Below are 21,416 nucleotides of genomic sequence, written 5' to 3' on the forward strand. Positions count from 1 at the left end.
GCAGCTTTACTGCAAGCTTGGTGTCATTTGTGCTGATGTTTCTGGAGAAGTGAACACCTGTTGGCTCCCCTTGCAGAACATAACTGAAGAGATAATGTAGAGGAATGAACAGTGAGAGCCACTGCTTGGTTCCTCGGTAGGTGCACAAGCGAAAGAGAGGAGGCAAGGAACTTTTCACCCCATCCCTTGTACCCCTATCACAGGGACAGTGTACAATGCTAGTCCTTGCACTTTCAGAATTCAAGGCCTCTACAGAGCTAGACAGTGCTCACCTCTGCAAGAGGCACTTGGCTGTATTCTAACTCTGCAGCAGAGCTTGGCTTGAAACCTTCGCTCCCCGCTCCAGTTCCATCCGAGATTATCCAAGCCAGTGAAACATTCCAAAGCTTTAATTATCTCCTCTCTAGCAAGATGTGTACAAGAGCATAGAAGGGATGAATTACTGGCACAACGCAGTAATTTTGGCTTTGCCTGGAGTTACCCACATTGGCCTGGTGTGAAGTCATAGTCTGAAAATAGCAGTATTGTGAGTTTCAAGAGCATACGTCTTTGGGACTACCAAAGCAGAAGTAGATGCTGTCATAGCCCACTGCAGTCAGGAAAAAGGAAAATCATTGTCAGAGTGAAATGCTGGGTCTCTCTGTCTGTCTCCTGTATTTTAAAGCAATCATATTAAACATCATTGTCTAAAATATAAACAAATGGGCCTGATCCTGCAGAAAGAGTTTATCCTGAGCAAGGAGTGAGCCTGATATGTGTAATTATATCATTGAGTGCTAGCTAATGGGGTATGCATCAAACAGTGGCTATAATTTAATGAACAATATTTGTTAGCATCCAATCCAGAGTAAAGATTTTACTATTCCACCATCGCTTGGTCACTTACAGTGTACCACATTTCTTCAGGTTCTTGAAAACCTCCTTCATTGTCTTTGTATATACAGTATTCGTAGTCTACTTAATAGTCAGTTTATTTAGATTGTAAGCTCTTTGGAGCACATTTGTACAGCACCTAACACAATGAGGTCCTGGACAGTGGGGCATCTACAGCAATACAAACACAATATGATAATGATACGACTCTGCATGCACTCTGTGATCTTTGCTAAGACTATATTTCCCACCATGCTCCCCTCCCCATGATTGTCCTTCCCACCTCCAAAAGCCCCTACCAACCTTCAAGCAGACAATGTCTGACAAATGGAAGATGGCAGCAAAATGGCCATTTTTGCAGCAGAAATGGAGATTTGTGCATCTCCTGGAAAAGCAGTAAATTATCGAACCACTTATACATCTGCATAGTTGCAGGCCATGTGGGGCCCTTACCTTCTGTACATCCTATTGTATTGGCAGATGTATATTTATCATTTAAAGTACAGTATTTATCACTACAGCATCTATGGTAATCATCATGTACAGTAGGAGACACTGCAGTTACTACAGCACAATAAACACTGAGGGCAAATTGTTCCATGTCATATAGCTAGGAGTTGTTAATGTTGCACTCTGCAGGTGTTTTGGTATTGAGGCGTTATGGTCAAGACACTGCAGAAGAAGGATAATCTAGAATTAGGAAAAGGAAAAAAAGGATTTAAAGAACTACAGATCTACAGCTTGACTGCTTTTTTCAGCATAGACACTGATAAGGAGCAAGCTTAGAAAACATTCAAATAGAGTCTCATCTCCACTTTCACAGGATGTGTAAAGCAGGTTCTAATGGGGCTTGTACGTGCATATGGAAGGAAAGTAACAGAGAGGTATAATTTAGTAAGCAGCCGGAATTCATCACATAAAGGCAGATAAAATCTAGAAAGCAAAGGGAACCATGAGTGCCAATAAGCTGTTTGAAATGGGTCATATTTTGGGGTTCAACCCAGACCAGTGAGAGATTGTGTGACTGCTTGTCCTGTATCCACGAGTGCCTTAAAATGTTCTGCTGCTGCAGTTCCTGTCTGGACTCTCCCAGCCAGCATACAAGCATGCACTGAGTGTCTGTCTGTTGACCAGTTCTGGTTCAGCACCTCTGACTCCAGGAGCCTGCTTGTTACACCACAGCCACACTATGGTCTACAGCAGTCCTGGTTACTACTGGCTGCGTGACCTCAACATGCCCCCACTCCCAAGTTTCCCCCAAACCACCTGCCCTGAAATGGCCAGCCCTCTCCTGGCACATGCAGAGGAGTAACAAGGTCCATTGCTCCATTCAAGAGACAAAAGCATAGCAGCTGGGTGCTTTAACTGGAGTTAATGATCACTTCACGTCAAACACAGCACTGGGTTGGTTTAGAATGAAAGTAAAACAAGTTTATTTAAGCAAAAAGAGAGAAGTTTTAAGTGAGTTTAAGTATATGGGATGAAGTCAGAAATGGTTACAAACAAATATAAGTGAAAAACCCTTCTCAGTGACTAAGATTTAACAAAACTACAGTCTTGGTTCAATGTAAGAGTCTTACCACACCTTCTTCCAGCTGACCACCCCCTTTGTCAGGATCTCCCACAAAGTCCAAACTGCTTGGTTCTTTTGTCTTTTTAGGTGAAAGATCACTTGAGTTCTTTGCCCCTCTCTTTTGTAGTCCAGTGAACTTTTGACATGTATCTTTAAAGTCCAGTGGAGTTTGAGAGGAAAGGTACCATGGACTCTGATGGAGAGGGTTCCAGGCTGGTTTCTTCCCTGCTGGTACTTTCTATAATGCAAATTGATCTGTTCCTGCAGTCTCCAATATGCCAATAAATGGCCACTTGACTGTGATTGCAACTTGTCTGTGATTGCACCTGGACGGAAGCTCCAGCTTTTCTGGAAAAAACTTGTTTAAAAACTCCCCAGACTTGTCTGGTTCAAATATATTTTAGTCCCATATTTTTTTCACATTTCTGTGGGTGTTTACTGTACATACACCATGCAAGAATATTAATGATGAGTGTGTTTGGTGGTTTTCCAATGATACCTTACACGACACATATTAGATAAAGATTATGATATAAGTGAATTGGGGTAAGTTGAACTGGTCAGACCAGCTGAATTTCACTACCTGATAGCAGTGAGCCCTCTGGCACTGGGATGCGCTTAAGGTCACAGATGTGTTACAGAGTCACAGATGGTAACTCATTTGAAAGCATGTTAGAATTTAGGCAGAATTTCTGCATAAGGAAATATTAACAAACTACCAAAGTCAGCATTAGAAGTAAATCCCGAGCCTTGCTTTAGGAGAAGAGCTGGACATATTTTTGGAAAAGGCACAAATGGAGGCATATGTCCACTACCTAGATTTATAGATGCTGAAGCAAAGAGTGACATATTTTTCTTGGGCCGATAAGAGTAGGTCTTGGTGGCCCATTATGATAGACATTCCCCATTGCTTAATGTTACTATGTATTTTGTATCTCCAATTCATAATGATGTGATTCTATGTAATGGTTCTGCAAGTGTCAAGCTATGTTCACTTTGATATGCACTGGGTTAAATCCAGATTAGATTTGTTAATGTCAGTGGAGAAAGGCTGGATTTACACAAGGACAGCAGAATTTAGCCCATAATAACATAATAAAAATATTACTTACTAAGATGAGGAAAGTCAGCAGATTTGGGCCCATGAGAATAGATCCCTCATATCAGAGAAGGAAAATTCTTTAAGTGTTTTTCTTATTCTGATGCAACACATTTAGTAGTGTTCAATGTCAACCAAAGTATATGTGGTCCGAGTTTCAGTCTGAGCATCCACAGTTCCCATTGATTCAGCATCTCTGAAAATCAAAACAACACTGTTTGAGATGGTGGCAGATCAGGTGCCAGCGCATGCCTAGCCCCTAGATCTCAGGTGAACACTGACAAATACATAGCTGGAACCAGTCTGGCTCACCTGTGTGTTAGTACTGTTAAAATAGGTATTGGAGTTATAAAAATAAGCTTAGTTTAGACTTTATGGAATGCTTGTACAACAATATAAGAATATAAGAATGGCCATATTGGGTCAGACCAATGATCCATCTAGCCCAGTATCCGGTCTTCAGACCATGGCCAATGCCAGGTGCTTCAGAGGGAATGAACAGAACAGGCAATCAAGTGATCCATTCCCTGTCGTCCTACGCCAGCTTCTGGCAAACAGAAGCTAGGGACACCCTGAGCATGGAGTTGCAACCCTGGCTATCTTAGCTAATAGCCATTGATGGACCGATCCACCATGAACTTTTAAAATTCTTTTTGGAAGCCCGTTATAGTTTTGGCCTTCAAATGACAACATCCCCAACGAGTTCCACAGACTGACTGTACGTTGTGTGAAGAGGTACTTCCTTTTGGTTGTTTTAAACCTCATGGCTATAAATTTCCTTGGTGATTCCCGGTTCTAGTGTTATGTGAAGGAGTAAATAACACTTCCTTATTTACTTTCGCCACACCATTCATGATTTTATAGACCTCTATCATATCCCCCCTTACTCATCTCTTTTCCAAGCTGAAAAGTCCCAGTCTTTTTAATCTCTCCTTATATGGAAGTTGTTCCATACCCTTAATAATTTTTGTGGCTCTTCTCTGTACCATTTCCAATTATAAAATATCTTTTTTGAGATGGAGCAACCAGAACTGCATGTAGTATTCAAGGTGTGGGCATTCATTGGATTTATATAGTGGCATTATGATATTTTCTTTCTTATTACCTATCCCTTTCCTAATGGTTCCTAACATTCTGTTAGCTTTTTTGACTGTTGCTGGACATTGAGCAGATGTTTTCAGAGAACTATCCACAATGACTCCAAGATCTCTTTCTTGTGTGGTAACAGATACTTTAGATCCCATCATTTTGTATATATAGTTGGGATGATGTTTTCCAATGTTCATTATTTTGCATTTATCAACACTGAATTTCATCTGACATTTTGTTGACATTCAGGGGCGCCAGTTCAGATTTTGGTGAGTGGGGCTTGAACTATAATTCAAGGGGCTATGTAGGCATCTGAAAACTTAAGTTTTTTTTCAGATAAGAATTTAGAAATTATCTAACAGGAGCACTGTATCTAATTCCTATATAAAGAAAGAAAAAAATATATACAAACACCAATTAAAGCCATATTTTAAGTTTATATTTAAGTTCAGAACAATCAGGAGATAATACAGCGAGCTCTTATCTGTGGGTGCGTAACTGGTTGGAAAACCATTCCCAGAGAGTAGTTATGGTTCAATCAAGGGCATATCAAGTGAGGTCCCACAGGAGTTAGTTCTGGGTCTGGGTCTGTTCAATATCTTCATCAATGACTTAGATAATAACAGAGAGAGTACACTTATAAAGTTTGCGGATGATATCAAGATGGGAGGGGTTGAAAGTGCTTTGGAGGATAGGATTAAAATTCAAAATGATCTGGACAAACTGGAGAAATGGCCTGAAGTAAACAGGATGAAATTCAATAAGGACAAATGCAAAGTCCTCCACTTAGGAAGGAACAAACAGTTGCACATGTACAAAACGGGAAATGACTGCTTAGGAAGGAGTACTGCAGAAAAGGATCTGGGGGTCATAGTGGATCACAAGCTAAATATGAGTCTACAGTGTAACACTGTTGCAAAAAAAAGCAAACATCATTCTGGGATGTATTAACCAGTGTGTTGTAAGCAAGACGTGAGAAGCAATTCTCCTGCTCTACTCCAAGCTGATTAGGCCTCAAGTGGAGTATTGTGTCCAGTTCTGGGCACCACATTTCAGGAAAGATGTGGACAAATTGGAGACAGTCCAAAGAAGAGCAACAAAAATGATTAAAGGTCTAGAAAACATGATCTATGAGGGAAGATTGAAAAAATTGGGTTTATTTAGTCTGGAGAAGAAAAGACTGAGGGGGAACTTGATAATTGTCAAGTACATGAAAAGTTGTTACAAGGAAGAGGCGGGAGAATAATGGTTCTCCTCAACCTCTGAGGATAGGACAAGAAGAAACAGGCTTAAATTACAGCAATGGCGGTTTAGCTTGGCTATTAGGAAAAACTTCCTAGCTGTCAGGGTGGTTAATCACCGGAATAAATTGCCTAGGGAAGTGGTGGAATCTCCATCACTGGAGATATTTAAGAGCAGGTTAGACTAACACCTGTCAGGGATGGTCTACACAATACTTAGTCCTGCCATGAGTGCAGGGGACTGGACTAGATTACCTCTTGAGATCCCTTCCAGTCCTACCATTCTGCCCAAGCCTTGAGGTAGAGTCAGAACTGTTCAGCTGCCATTTAACCACTAAGACCCTTGTCCAGCTCAGCTGGTGAGGGGAGGAGCCTGTGCTTTGGGAATGGGAGGAGTCCATTTCAATCCCCATGGCCAGGATAAAATCCCATATGAGGAGGGGTGCCGTTGCTCTCAGGGGAAAGGACCTGTTGCTCTCAGGGGAAAATTTCTGTATGTGGGAATGACAGGTCCCAAGATCCCATCTCAGACAAGCCCGAGCAAAGACTGTGGAAGTTATGGGGTGGAAGCACTTGGTACACATCGATTTCTTATGCTAGTATCAGAAGTAAGATCTGAACAGCTGGTTCTGAGGGGAAGTTTAGTCTACCTGGGCAAGTGTGTAATGAGCAGGCTGGTGTGTATGTGCACCATGTACCTCTCGTGGTCCCACTATGCTGCTAGTAGAGAGCAGAGATTCTCTATCAGCTCAGGCATCAGGGCCCTGTGCTTTGGTCCAGGCAATGGACAGGTTCTGCCCCAGCCGCAGCTGTGAAGCTCTAAAAGGCTTTTGTGTGCAGCACAGTGGCACATGCCGGTTACGACTGGCTGTGGAACTGTCATATCAGAGCACCATCCCTGAGTTACTCCTTCGCCGTCCCTGTGGGCTGTTCAGGGCAGTGAAAAGGTAGTTACAGACCAGAACTGGGTCAAATAGAAGCTGGCCACTGTAATTTGAAACCCATGTGTCAGTGACAGGGGCCATCATTTCCTCAGCAGCTGTGAAAAACTTGGGTCTCCAGAACCCTCAGCTGGAATTGCAGCCTGGTACTCCCCAGTTCCCTGGAGCTGAGCACACATGAGTGCCAGGAGGTGCGGGGGTCTAGGAGGTCTTTCCTCCTGCCATCACCATGCAGTTGTGTCACGGTGAAAGGTTTGTCAACAGCCAAGGGGCAGAGGTCAGGCCTGTGTGCGCCAAAGGCCCCAGGACAGCACCAACCCCGTGGGTGTGTCAGTGTCATATTCAGCCAGGCCTCCCAAGAGCCACGGCCATGCAGCTCAGCACGCTCGCTCCCTGGCCAGGGATGAGTCTGTTTAAATTCCAAACACCCTCCAGTGGATACATCTGGTGATTAGCAACTTTAATGACTTTAACTTAACCCCAGGTGCCCTCTCTCCCCTAGCACTGGGAAGGGCAGGCCCCAGGCTGGTGACACTGCTCTGCCAGGGCTCAGCCCTGACCAAACTTTGAGAGCATGAGCAGAGCCAGTGGCACATGGCCAGACAGTGGATCTGGGGAACACAACAGCTCTATCCACTCACACAGTCCCTTATGGCACAGATCCACACAGCATCTAGCACATTCCATATACAGTCTATCACATGGCCCCACTTCGTGCACCCCTTACCCTCCTAGCACCTATGCTTATGCTCATGTATGCCCTTCTCCCTTCACCCCTGCACTCCCCTCCCACACCCCCTTCACCCCAACCCCTGCACCCCCTTCTCCCCTATCCCCTGCACTCCCCTCCTGTGCCCCCTTCCCCCTTAAACCCTGCACTCCCCTCCCGCCCCCCCTTCACCCCAACCCCTGCACTCCCCTCCCACGCCCCCTTCTCCCCTAACCCCTGCACTCCCCTCTCGTGCCCCCTTCTCCCCAACCCCTGCACTCCCCTCCCACGCCCCCTTCTCCCCAACCCCTGCACTTCCCTCCCGCACCCCCTTCTCCCCTAATCCCTGCACTCCCCTCCTGCGCCCCCTTCCCCCTTAAACCCTGCACTCCGCTCCCACGCTCCCTTCTCTCCAACCCCTGCACTTCCCTCCCGCACCCCCTTCTCCCCTAACCCCTGCACTCCCCTCCCGTGCCCCCTTCTCCCCTAATCCCTGCACTCTCTCGTGGCCCTTGCCCCCTGTACCCCCTCCCCACCACACCCAGTCCCCAGGCACTCGGTGCAGCAGGCCTCCTACCTCCAGCAGCCAGGGCCGGTGCTAACATTAAGACGAAGTAGGCGGTTGCCTAGGGGGCCAAGATTTGGGGGCGCCAAAAAGCAGTGCCCCCAAGTTTTTTTTTTACAGCATTCTTTCCCGAGCACGCCGTCGCCATTCCATTTCTCCTGCCTCCCAGGCTTGCAGTGCCAATCAGCTGTTTGGCGCTGCAAGCCTGGGAAGAGAATTAGAGCGGGGGCGGTGTGCTCGGGGAGGAGGCAGAGCAGAGGTGACCTGGGGTGGGGAGGTGCCGCACAGCTCCCCGGCCTGGGGGGGGGGGAGCTGCCGCAGGGGTGCCTCAGGGTGGTGGGGGAGCTGCTGCAGGGATCCGCACCCCAGCTCACGTCTGCTACGCCCCCTCCCCGAGCATGCCATCGCTGCTCCACTTCTCCTGCCTCCCAGGCTTGCGGCGCCAATCAGCACCACTTATCATTCTATTAAGCATGTTTGACATGGAGTATGGCATCACATAAGCTGACTGGCCTCAGCAGTGACATGACCTTGAGTAAGTAGTGTGTGCTCATCAACGCACCTGGAGGAAATCTTTCCCCAGGTACTGAACTGCAAACTGGGCTGGGCTGGGAAATAAACTGAAATGCTCTGCGTTTGGACAGAGCAGGTGATTTGTCAGAAAGCAGTGTCACAGTATAGCAATTATCTACACAAAAAGCAGTGTATAAAGTGAAATTCACCACCCACACAACCACCCACCCACATGCACAGCCCAAATAATGAGGCTATGTGCTGGGTGCTAATGGGATGAACTTTCATATCCTCACTCTGGAAGCAGGCTATGGGGTCGTAATGCAGACACTGTAGTGCATAAGCTAAAATGGCAGCCACTTTCACTGCACCACCCCAATGTGGCAAGGGGTCTGGGTTTGGCCATTGTGACCCTCTCCCAGCTTCCCCCGAGCTCTCCCTGAAGGTTTGGACTGAATCCCATTGGGCTCTGGATCAGGCCCAAAGTGCAACAAGCATGTTTGTGGAGGCTTGTAGGGCTCCCCTCCTCTTAGTCCTCGCTGGACCCTATCTCTGTGCTGATCCAGTGAACGTCTTCCAGATGTTACCAGTTCATCTCTTCATTTCTTTTGCAAGCCGTGTGGCATTTCTAGCCAGCCATGTAGCATGTCTCATGCTCTGCACTCATTTCCTGGTATGTGTAGTCCACTTGCTGTCTCTTCTGTTCAGGACATAGCAAAGCAAAGCAATTGCTAACTGGAGGATCAGTAATTATGAGGATTTCCAGCTGGGTTTATTCTTCCTCATTTGTTGTCCCGTCTTTCCCGGTGATGTCAACCAGAGCTCAGCAGAGAACGGAAGTTCTGTTTCACAAAGGATTTTGAAATATGTCTTTGTTCCAAATTTGATCAAAAACTGAAAAATTTCAAATTCTCCACAAAGAAATTTTTTTTTTCCATTTCAAGTTGATTGAAATGTGTAGTTTGAACAAAACTGAAACATTTAATTGATTTTGGTCTTTTTTATTTTGTATTTCAAAATGGAAAATTAGAATGTTTCATGGAGAAAAGGTGGAACTGGGATGTTTCAACATTGTCAGAACTAATTCCTCTCCCCCCACCCCCGTTTTCTTCTTAAATGAAATTCTGGCAAAAATCAACCCAATTTTGTGAATACTTTAGATTTTGGCAGAACCACACATTCAGACAGAATATGGTTCCATCTGAATTGCGAACACTTTTTTATTACATTACAAAAAAAGTGTTATGGTGTGCATTCACCCCTAGAGTGCCCTCTGTTGGCCTGGTGCAGAAATGCCATTGTGTCCCCAATGGGCTTTCAGTTAGTTCAATGACACTTTTATGCGGTAAACAGTGCCCTTTCATGCATTGTAATTTCTTTAACCAAAGGCAAAATCATGGTACACAAGCAATCCTCCAATCCAGCTTCCTAGCTGGAAGGTGTAGGGGGTCGGGGGAGGAAAGACAGCAAGTTAATCTTAGTCTGTCTGCCCCAGTTGAGTCCAGTGTCTTCCATCCAGGCTCCTTTCCAGTAAGGCCTTCTCAACCCAGGACTCCCTCTGGAGTGAGTCTCTTGCCATCATGTGGGAAGTGTTCCATTTCTGGACTCAGGGCCCCTGGAGAAGTCAAACCACTGAGCTCTTCTGCGGAGCAGCATGTAGTTCCTCTGTGATCTCGACCAGCTGCTGCTGTCTGATAAGGTCCTTTCACTGGGACCAGCTCTATCCTTTTGGAACCTCTTTCCTTTAGAAGCACCTTTCCTAGGTTCCCTTTCCTGGTGAGTCCCTCTTCACAGCAGCTTCCTCTCTGACTAAGCCATCATAACCCTTTATTAGGCCCAGGTGTTCCTCAACTAATTAACTGCTGCCCAGCCACTGAGGTAATTAACTACTCACAGGTGGCTCTAGGTTGGCTCATTCTTTGCAGAGTCCGTCACAGGTAGCTAGGTGCCTGCCAGTTTTGCCCATGCAGCTCTGTGACACATAGCTATGCCCATTTTACAGATGAGGAAACAGAAGAACAGAGACAACAACCCCCCTGCTTTCCTGATGCAGGATTATATATTGATCAAGCGCTTGATTCTGTGAGGTACTGAACACCACAAATTCCATTGGCTTTAGTTCAGGGTGTTCAGCAAACTGCACAACTGAGCCCTAAATTCAGCAGAAGTCGTCTGTGGTATAGCCAAGAATAGAATCCAGGTCTCCTGGTTTAAACTGCCGTGCCTCAACTACAAGACCATCTTTCCTATCAATGAGCCATCAAGCTATGAAGTGGCCATAGAATAATGACAGCAATATACACCACAGAGTAATGTTAACATAACATGGAATCTTTAAACATGAGCCAATAGACTGAGGAGCCAATGATACAGGAAAGAGTTACCAACAGAGATTCAGAGAGAAATAGCGCCTCCTGAATAACAAATGAAAGCAAGAAGACAGAAGAGAGGAAAGGGGGAGTGTATGGTCTCTGGAAAGAGCAAGCCAACAGCTAATGGTTCAAAAATGTCTAATGTCCCATATGTTTTATTAGGCCAAGCTACAGAAGCAAATCTGTAGTCATATTTTACAAAAATAAAAACCAGACTGGGACTTAAAAAATGGTGCCAGGCAATATAAAATTATGAGTTGGGAAAAGCACAACTGTAACATATAAAGTTAGCCTAATTTACATTTACAACCATAACTGTGATAACTAGTAGTAATAATAAATATAATAATAACAATTAATAATTAAGCCGATCACGGATGATAACTGTCCCATCTGGCACTGGTGAGCCTCAGCTGGAGTAGCTGGATCCCATTCTGGGCACCACACTTTAGGAAATATCTGGACATATTGGAGAGAGTCAAGAGGAGCGCAACAAAAATGATAAAAGATTCAGAAAACTTGACCTCTGAGGAAAGGTTAAATAAACTGGCCATGTTTAATCCTGAGAAAAGAAAACTGAGGGGAGACCCTGTAACACTTTATAAATGTAAGGTGACCAGATCAGCAGTATAAAATATCGGGACGGGGGGAAGCAAAAAAAAAAGGGGGGGGGGGGCGAAGCAAAAAAAAAGGGGGGGGGGGAGAAAAAAAAAAAAAAGGGAGTTTAAAAGGGGTCGGAGGCATTAGCAGGCCCCGGCCCCGCGCACTGCCCTCCCCACCACGGGCATATGCGGCATGCGGTAGGTCCGGGCGGGGGCAGCGCGGAGCGGGCGGGAGCCGGGTGGGCGGCAGGGGCCGAATTCCCGCTGCTGCCAGGGAGCCCTGTGCCTCTCCCTCCCGCTCGCGGCTGCGGCTGCGGCTCCTTCCCGGCGGGACGTGCCTCCCGCCGCCCCGGCCACATGCAGCGAGCATCCCCCGCTCCTAGTCTCCCTCCCACCGGGAAGGAGCAGCTGGACGCATGCCGCATGTGCCCGGGGCAGGCCGGGGGGCGCGTCCTGCCGGGAAGGAGGCGCAGCTGCGAGCAGGAGGGAGAGGCGTGGGGCTCCCCGGCAGCAGCAGGGATTCGGCCCAAGCCCCCGCGCCGCCCACCCGGCCCCTGCCCACTCCGCACTGCCCCGCGGGCTGCAGGGCTGGAGCAGCTTCCAGGCTGCGCTCCCGGCCCTGGCCCCTGTGTGCAGCAGCCCAGAGGCTGGGCAGGAGCCCTCTGGCGCGGTGGGGGGCTCAGAGCTGAGCCCCCCCCCCATCTCCCTCCCTTGCCAGCCCCCCTTTGCCTGCCCGCCCGGTGCATGGGTGCCGGAGCTGACTCACCAGCTTCAGGATCCAGGCACCGCCGCCACCCACTCCCTCCAGGCTTGCCCCGCCATGCTGCAAGCCTGGGAGGCAGAAGGAATGCTGCGTGGTTGGGGAAGAGGTGGGGCCAGGGTGGGGATTTGGGGAGGGAGCCAATGGGGGAAGAAGGGGGCGGAGTCGGGGGGGCGAGAGTCCCTCCAGGAGGGCAAAATTTCTTTTTTGTCCAGTGTCACGGGACTAAGAAGCAAATATCGGGACAGTCCCGATAAAATCGGGACATCTGGTCACCCTATACAAATGTGCTAAGGGCTGTTATAAAGAGAACTGTAATCAATTGTTTTTCATGTCCACTGTAGGTTGGACAAGAAGTAATGGGCTTCATCTGCAGCAAGGGAGATGTAGAAAGATTTTCCTAATATCTAACCTAACTATAAGGCTAGTTAAGCTCTGGAATAGGCTTCCAAGGGAGGTTGTAGAATCCCATCACTGGAGGCTTTTAAGACAAGGTTGGACAAAAACCGGTCAGGGATTGTCCAGGTTTACTTGGTCCTGCCTTAGCACAGGGGGCAGAACTGGATGACTTCTCGAGGTCCCTTCCAGCCCTACATTTCTATGATTCTATGATCATTATCTTTTAACCAATCCATTTGTTTTTAAAAAGCTCATTGTGACTCTTCCTCATTATCTCAGACTGGACTCAGCCGCTTCATAGGGAGAGAAAAGGTTCAAAGAACTTATTCAGGCAGCCCGGATCTCCTCCATCCACTCCTATGCTGCACTGTGGTACAACTGCATTCTCTGGAGTGCAGGGCCTGATTTATTTATTCACCCTCTGGGACTAATAAGGAGGTGGAACAATGGCCTCACCTCCTTACATGCTAACCAGCAGTGCTAATTGGTGCTTTGAGATGGAGGCAGTATGTTGCATCCCGCATTCCCTGTGTGAATTAGGAATTCAGGAATGCATTTTGCCCTCCAAAGACAGAATTCCTCCCTCAGCTCTCCCTGCAGTGGTATGACTCCCCTCTGCCCTTAACGTGGGGCCGCCTTAAGACACAACTGAGCCCAGAGCTGGCAGAGCAGGTTTCAAACTTAATTGCATCTGTAATTGAGAAGGCTGAAGAAAGATGGATCTCCCACAACAAAACTTTTCCCTGCTTAAACCATAGTTTAGTGACAGGCAGCAAAAACACCATACTTCTTTCCCCATAAAGTTCATGACCTGCTCCCCTCATGTGTGTGGTTCAGATTTGGGTAGAATAAAATATTATTTCTCTCAAAATCCTGGCTCCTCTACCAGGAGATCCAGGCTGCCTGAAGAATTTACTGCAGGACTCAAAGGTCAGGAATGGAGATTTTAGGGGAAACCACCTGCCTTTTTTCCCTGTTAGGTTCCCATTGAATCCTGTTGGAGTTCTGTAGTAATCAGACCTACAATTCCTGGAAAAATATATGATAAACTTAAAGGTGGAGTTTCTCCAATCTGTGGTGCTGATGATTTGGTCATGCACATTTAGTTACTTTTTATATTCTAAAGCATTAAATCTCTTCGCAGGCAAACCCATGGATGTTTATAAACAGCCTGTCTTAGCTCATAATCACTGCAATGACTTCTGATTGATTCCTCTTATCTTAAAGATCTTGACATGAAGCTGATGTTCCATCTATTCAAAATGTTGGCTGTATTCCCATTTGGTTAGATGTGTAGCATATGACTTGAAAATTTCTGCGTTTCCTGGCTTGTTCTTAGCTTTTGTGCTTCTTGGAAGAAGTTCCTGTATACAAAAATGTGAATTTCCCACCATATCTTTTAACAAAACCAACAATACAGAGACAAAGTTGCTCACAGCCAGGAGCTCCTGCAACACATCTGGTCTGCAGCTCAGTGCCCTGTGAAACCAAGTTTTCATGAAGTAGAAAAGGAATGAGGTAGAAAACTACTCGTGGCTTTGGCTCTGAAAAATTGGCTCATATCACACTGGCTTTGGGCAAAAGTGTTGTTTAAAGAATGCATTTTCCTTCTCAGATAGATGATATTCTAAATATTTAGGGAAATTTTTTCATGCTTTGAAATCTATTAACAGTCCAATCAGATGGGGCCATGAAGTATGGAAATCTTTTAAGGTAAAATAGCTAGTTATTGGTTATCAACTTTCCAGCAGCTCCTGTTGAGACAAGCTGAAACTGATGTATCATCTACAAATGTCTGAGATTAGATCATCTAAAATATTTGATGCCAGACATTTCAGAGGTTATTCTTACTTTTGCAACCTCACTAAATCTTTGTGCTGCATTTTCAAGGAACATAAAAAATTGCACGTAGTGTACTTGGTTACCAGCTGCTACTATCTGACTGCTGTGGTTGGCAACTGTAAACCTGTGTGGCCATTTTGAAACCATAAGAGATTAAAGACAAGAAGAGGAAGTCCAGCAGCTCGAAGATGCTATCATCAATTCACAGCTGGCCTTGAAACAGGAAGCAAGTGCAAACTTGGCATAGAAAGCATGAGCCAGCTATGGCAGAAAGGCAGAAACAAAACATAGAGCCTGCTAGAAATTATAAGTATGTATGTATGTAATACCCATTCCTGGTAGGCCATAGATTATGTCTATGTACATAATACATAGCCCTCATGGGTTATTTCACTACGTAAAATGCAGGCCAGATTCTCAGGTGGTGTGAACTGTATAGCTCCATTGACTTTAACCAAATGCCTAAGTCTTTTGACATCCCATGAACATAGTGTTTCTCAAGTGGGTCTTTAGGTGCTTATACAGAGTTTGAGCAGTGCACATTTAGCAAAGAGAACTTTCCTTCCCACCTCATGTTACTGAAGTCAAGGGGGGATTTGTAACTGTCTGCAATGGAAGCAGGTCAGGCCCTCTCTGAAGAATAAAAAGTGAGTCTGTTTTTTCAGTAGATTAGATCAACAATTAAAAACCCAAGGAAGACTGAAGGTTAGATCCTGCTCCTATGGCAGTCCAGTGGAGCTTTCCATTGACTTCAATGGGTAAGGTCAGGCCAGTTGTATCAGGTGAAGGGCAAACCAAGCTGAGAAAAGACACCGCTTCTCACCACTCACACACAGGATTGGAATGGAGAGACAATGTCATTGTCACCTCAGGATTTTGCAAGCAATGGAAGGTACTTTAGTGAAGTGACATTTAAGGCAAACTGTGGGAGAACACAAGTGGGAATGAGGGGCACAGCTCCTGAGAGCAGTCCCGGGGGCTGCGTGACTCGTGTGCCCTGTGGCAATAAAATCAGAGTCCTGCATAGCTGCTCCGTTCTTTTCAAGTAAGCACTCTGAGACAGAGGTAGGGGGTTGTCCTGGATTTCCATGACCACATCCTCAAGTCTGGTATGGCTGCTGTGTCTTGCACAGCTGGAGTACTTTGGCTGTAACCTGGCCTCCCTGGCACAGAGTGGATTAACATAACCGAAAGGGAATCCTGTAGTTTTGTAGAGCTGATGTACCCACAATTCTCTGCTACCAGCTTAGGAGAGAAAAGAGGGCATGGTCAGAACAGCCTGATAATCCTCTTGTGGCGTCTTGTGTCCATTGCAAGCCAGCGTAAATTAGAACAGCCCTTAGGCTGCTCTAATACAGCATGGGAAAAACAGGCTGTAGAGTGAAAAGAAGAGCATTAAGCTCTGACTTGCATTCTGTGCCATTTGACCATGCCTGATGATCTGGCCCATAGCTTATTAAATAATTTAAACTGCCATGTTAACTTCATTTTATGTTGTTGTTGTTTTTTTTAATGCAGCTGCTTAAATTGTATCTGTAGCGTGTTGCATGTATTGCTTCCATCAGGTTGGATTAAGGTAGGAAAAGCTTCTGGAATACAAAAGCCCATTGTAAGAAAGCTGACATTCATGACATTGTACTGATTTAGAGCAGAGTTCAGCCCCGGCCTACTGAGCGTCAGTGAATAGAAATAGAAATCATAGAATAGGGCACATTCACCCTAAGCACTAACATTCAATATCTCCACCAGTGATGTAATGATACTAATCCCTTAATTACTGGCAGTGGGAGAGTTTGGAAAAACCTGCCTGGTAAACAAGTTCACCTTATGAAACCAAAAGTTTGCACGCCTAGGGAAAGCTTAATTAACTAATTGGAGAAATTAAGAAAGGGGGAAAAATAAGGGCACAAATTGAAAACAGAAACTAAAGAAGGGAGAAAATGAATGAGAAGAAAAGCCAGGCTTCTCACTTGCACTATGGATGCATGATTTTTTTAAAATGTTTTTATTGATTTTTCCCAATTTCTCTACCACGTTTCACAATCCATTTCACAGCCATTACTGAAGTCTCTCCAAACCCCTGATGTTATTTATTATTATGATTTACCCACTGCAGAGAAAATTTAAGGGGAGACAGATTAGGGACCTTGCCTGGAGGTCCCATGGCGAAGAACTAGAAGAATCCAAAAGATCTGAGGCAGTCACTTGCCCTAACCAATAGACAACACTGTCTTTCTACGATAAACTAATAACAGAACTCAGCCAAAACTAGCATTAGGTTCTAACAGGAACACTAGATAGAAATTCAAGGGGAATAAAAAGCAATAGACATAATATACTTAACTATGGGCTAGGCTGTGATTTAACAATCTGCCCTGAGTAAGGGGCAATGTGTAGCTCTTTGCTGTCCCAGAAGCAAACCAGGATGGGAACTCCGACTCTGAGAATTGTAATTCATTTCCTGTTCCCTCCCATTTGGGGGAGGGGGGACGGGAAGGGAAGAGTAATCTCTTACTGGTCTACACATGCAATGGGTTACTTCCCCCTATGCATCATCTCAGCTGTTTCGACTGGTCCATTGGGAGGGGGCAGAGTCCTACCCACTCTCATGCCTGGGACAGGGAGAAGCAGCTCAGAGGAGACTGGTGTCACCGGTGCACTGAGCCCTAGGACAAATAGTTGGAACAGGGAAGTAAGGAGGTGCCCTGCATTTGCAAATAAAGCAAGTGATGATCTTGTCTTAAGAAATAAATCCTGAAGCCCCTTATTCAGTCCTAATTCAGACAAACTCACATTGAAATTACTTGGAAATTACTTTCCCTGGGTTAAAACAGTGTAAGGGCCTCATATTTGTCCTTAAGACATGAATCATCATGGAAAGATTTCAGACTTGGTAATCTTCCACCAGTTTAGTGCCTAGGCACATGAGGGGGTGCTTTGCGTGGGTTGGCACTTTCCTTTCTGATCTGTAAAACATTTTATCATGGTTTTGAAAACCAACGGGGTTTAGGTCCACGTGCATTTTATGATAGAGCCAAATGTTGTTGTGAGGAAAATACTGTATCGAATGAAAAAGTGCTGCTTTGCCTCCATGTAGAATAAACACTGGGCTAGGACAGTGGGAGTGACACACTCTGAATACTGCATATATTTACTACTAATAAATCAGAGCCTCAGCAAACTTAGCAAAGCAAAAAACAGAAACATCTGAAAAATTACCAAAAATTATCTTACTAAAATAAAATATAATACAGCAAACAAAACTCTGAATAAACTGTTCATTCATAAACTTTCTTCAACATGGCAGTTCTCATTCTTTATTTTAATGATCTCAGGCTCCTTTTGGTTAAGTGTGCTGTTCTTTTAACATTGCTTATATCAACTAATCTGAAAACTCAGTCATGGCTTCAGTCTGAAGAAGGTAATGTCTTAGTTTTAATTGCGATGAGTGTGGCATGGGCCCCATACAGACATATAAATGCATCTGAGAGATTAGGAGAGGATTATGTTATGCTAATCAAGTGACCTGTGCAACAAGATAAGGACATGTGATAAAAGTTCAGGAGAAAGATAAAGCAAATATTAGGAACATTTCTATAAAACAAATGAGGCACTACTTCAAATTCACACACACACACACACCATTTTAAAATGTGCTGGATAAATCTCCATTCTGTAATGAGTAATCTAGGCTGATAAATAGACATTTTGTGCAATTTACAAGAAACGGAGAGAAAAAGAGAAACAGACACACAAACCTGATAGAAGTTTCAGTAACAGCAAAAACTGTCCCCTTTGTGACTAGCATGCTCAATTATTTGCAGTGTTGGTCCCAGGATATGAGAGAGACAAACATAATACTGTTTATCGGACCAACTTCTGTTGGTGAGCGACACGTTTTTGAGCTCCACAGACCTTTCCCAGACCCAAAGAAGAGCTCTGTGGATATTACCTAACCCACCTTGTCTCTGACATTCTCAGAGCAGAGTTGCATGCAATCATTCACTACAAATCGTTCCATCCAATGAATGTTAAAAGAACCTTAAAACACCTTCTAAATTACTAAAAAGCAACAGAGGGTCCTGTGGCACCTTTAGGACTAACAGAAGTATTGGGAGCATAAGCTTTCGTGGGTAAGAAACTCACTTCTTCAGATGCAAACCTTAAAGGTGCCACAGGACCCTCTGTTGCTTTTTACAGATTCAGACTAACACGGCTACCCCTCTGATACTTGACACCTTCTAAATTACTGTTATCTTTTCTCTTCCAAATGCAGATATAAGGCCAAACTTTTCTACTCTATTGACTTCAGGGGAGCCACCCCAGGAATAAATTTGTCCCACTGATCTTTGTTTCTTTTTAAATTTGGAGTAAATGTTGTGAAGAAGATGGAGAGAGCCAGACAGCACAGGCACGTGCTATGTAAACTTCCCTACAGTAGGTCTGCTGATACAACACAATCCTGATCTGCAAAACCTCTGCTATTCTTGCAGTCTGCTTTTCTTAAAGAGAAACTGTTACTCATGAGACTTTATATCTATTTGTTTTGTGAGATTAGACTGAGCAATTAGACTGAGTCCGAACGTATTTCATGAGTGACCTAAGGTAGATTTGAACCTTGCCAAGTGTCTAGCAATAAAAAGCTAATGAATCATGGAGGGATAACAATCCCTCTATAGTTAAGGTTGAAGCTAGATTACATTAGGAGCCTGATTTTCAGTCTTCACTTAACTTCTCCAAAGCACACAAATAAAGGAGAAATGTTACATGCCATCCCAAGGTAAACATTTTCAGGAATTTTTAGGGCACATCATGCAAGAAGTTTCAAGTGGGGGACACTACATTTTCATTAGGGTTCATTAAGATTACGAGCGAGGTACAGTATGAGTGGTTTTGTGGTTACTAATGAATGCACAGTTAGTTTTATGATACACAAAGTACTTAGCATTCTAAGAAGGCGCTGGAAAAAATCTAAGGGACAGATTCTGTCACACATACTCCCTTACCTTGCTCCTTGAATAGTACCATAAATTTCAACTCCCAGTGAGTTTTAATAATGAAATGATCATATGTGCTGGGTAGGCTAGAGGGTTGCATGGATGTACTTTGATTAATTGCTGCATGTGGTGTGCTTGGTCACATAATAGGAATGAATCCAAGATAATTAATTCTGGGAACATTGCCTCTGTTTACAAATGCAGGAAGACCTGGCTCAAGCAACCATCCAAAGGAACAAGAGAAATCAGTTGCCTTTAACTAAACTGCAATAGAAATCTTGGGGGCTGTTTAATTTGTTGAAAAAACAGCAGTTTAGCTATCGGAGGTAGTTCCTGGTGCTACTTTCAGTGCACTTGTGTTGCTAGTGAGGAGGAGGTGATTAATTTCCTATATAAATAAAAGGTTCAGCACATATACTAATCGTTAGGTTTATTTGGATTCTTAATGTCAACAATTAAGGATTTAACTTGTTTACTGTCTAACTATGTTGGCAGAGCTGTAGATTGGTTTGTGTGGAGATGTTTATAATGAGATTCAGCAGCAAGGGAGCAATAGAAAAACCATAGAAATGGAACAGATCTCTGGAATAGAAGCTCAGTATTGTCCTAATAATTATGTTGGCAGCTGTATTTGCATGAAACCATGCTTTTTCTGTGGTACTCAATTAAGGTTATTCAGCTGCCTTGATGTGTTTAGAAAAAACCCAATGGCATCCAAATAAGTCTAATAACAAAAATGCAATATGATGTTTTCCATTTCCAGCAAAGGGTAACAGAACAGATGTTCCTTATGGTGCCATGTTTCATCAGCACAGGGGGGAGCAGAGGAAGTTTGCAATTCATAGTGACTGTGCCATTAAACTAATGTAGTACAGAATGTTTGCAACGGAAACATACAGATCCGAACAATCTATTTAGGCACTGAGTAAAAAAAAAAAAAAAGATGAGTTTGGCCTTTTAGGTTAAAACTCTGACCTTTTAGGTTAAAAAATAATTCAACAAACCAAACCAAAACCCCTTGGCCTCTCCTCTGAAGAACATATAGCAATGAGTTTTCTGGGTTGGCTATCAGTGGAATCCATCTAGTTCCAGTTTCTTCTCATAGCCGCATCCAGCCCTGCTACAGATACTAAAGATCCAAAGATAAATTATTCATTTTACCTAATTGTGGCTGGTTTAATTATTGGGGTATTATGCACTTTGCCATACTACTATGTAGATAAGCTCAGACACTACAGTAACGGGGCCACACAAGTAACTACTGTAGTTAGCTAACTAGATTGCAAATTGATACACAAGCCACCTCAAGCCATACAATTAACTCTCACTTTCTAGTGATTGTTTCATAGCAAGGCACTGGACCATGGTGCAAACTCCAGTTACTATTTCCGTGTGGGAGTTTGTAGTGTAGGTTTTCAGATCTCCAAAGCAGACACAAGGTGGCAGCATTTTCAGAATATTGCCACTCCTTTCCAGCTCTTCCTTCCTCAGTGTCTTTCTGATCCACGATGGGCTATGAGATGGTCCCTGCTGGGCCCTGGCTGGCCAGCTTGCCTGTCACCTGCTGACCTTTGCTCCCTGTGCCTGCTTGCCTCACTCCAAGGCCCAGCCCTTCTCTAGAATTGAAAGGCTTGAGACTTTGTTTCGTGCTGGAGCCTGTAAACAAAATCCTTATGGGGACATATGTAATTCCACAGTGCTTGTGCTGCTGGGACGCGTGTGTCAGTAGTGGGACGTGATTCTGGCTTCTAGCTGGGTGCAGTCACGCAGTATGCATCACTAACCCACCAAGGATCAGCAGCAGGACAAGCAGGTAGGAGTCCCACACTGCCCCCTAAACA

General features: G+C 44.7%; 1 long non-coding RNA gene across 11 annotated transcripts in view; it reads right to left on the reverse strand.

Moving 5' to 3' along the window:
* LOC117886420 overlaps nucleotides 1-21,416 on the reverse strand; it is a 200,210-nt gene that overhangs the window by 19,274 nt on the left and 159,520 nt on the right. For all 11 annotated transcript variants that reach the window (XR_004647967.1, XR_004647969.1, XR_004647968.1 and 8 more), the window contains one exon: nucleotides 3,559-3,741. This is a non-coding gene — a long non-coding RNA (uncharacterized LOC117886420). The remainder of the gene's footprint in view (nucleotides 1-3,558; nucleotides 3,742-21,416) is intronic.

This window comes from Trachemys scripta, chromosome 13 (assembly GCF_013100865.1).
Source record: "Trachemys scripta elegans isolate TJP31775 chromosome 13, CAS_Tse_1.0, whole genome shotgun sequence".
NCBI lineage: Eukaryota > Metazoa > Chordata > Testudines > Emydidae > Trachemys > Trachemys scripta.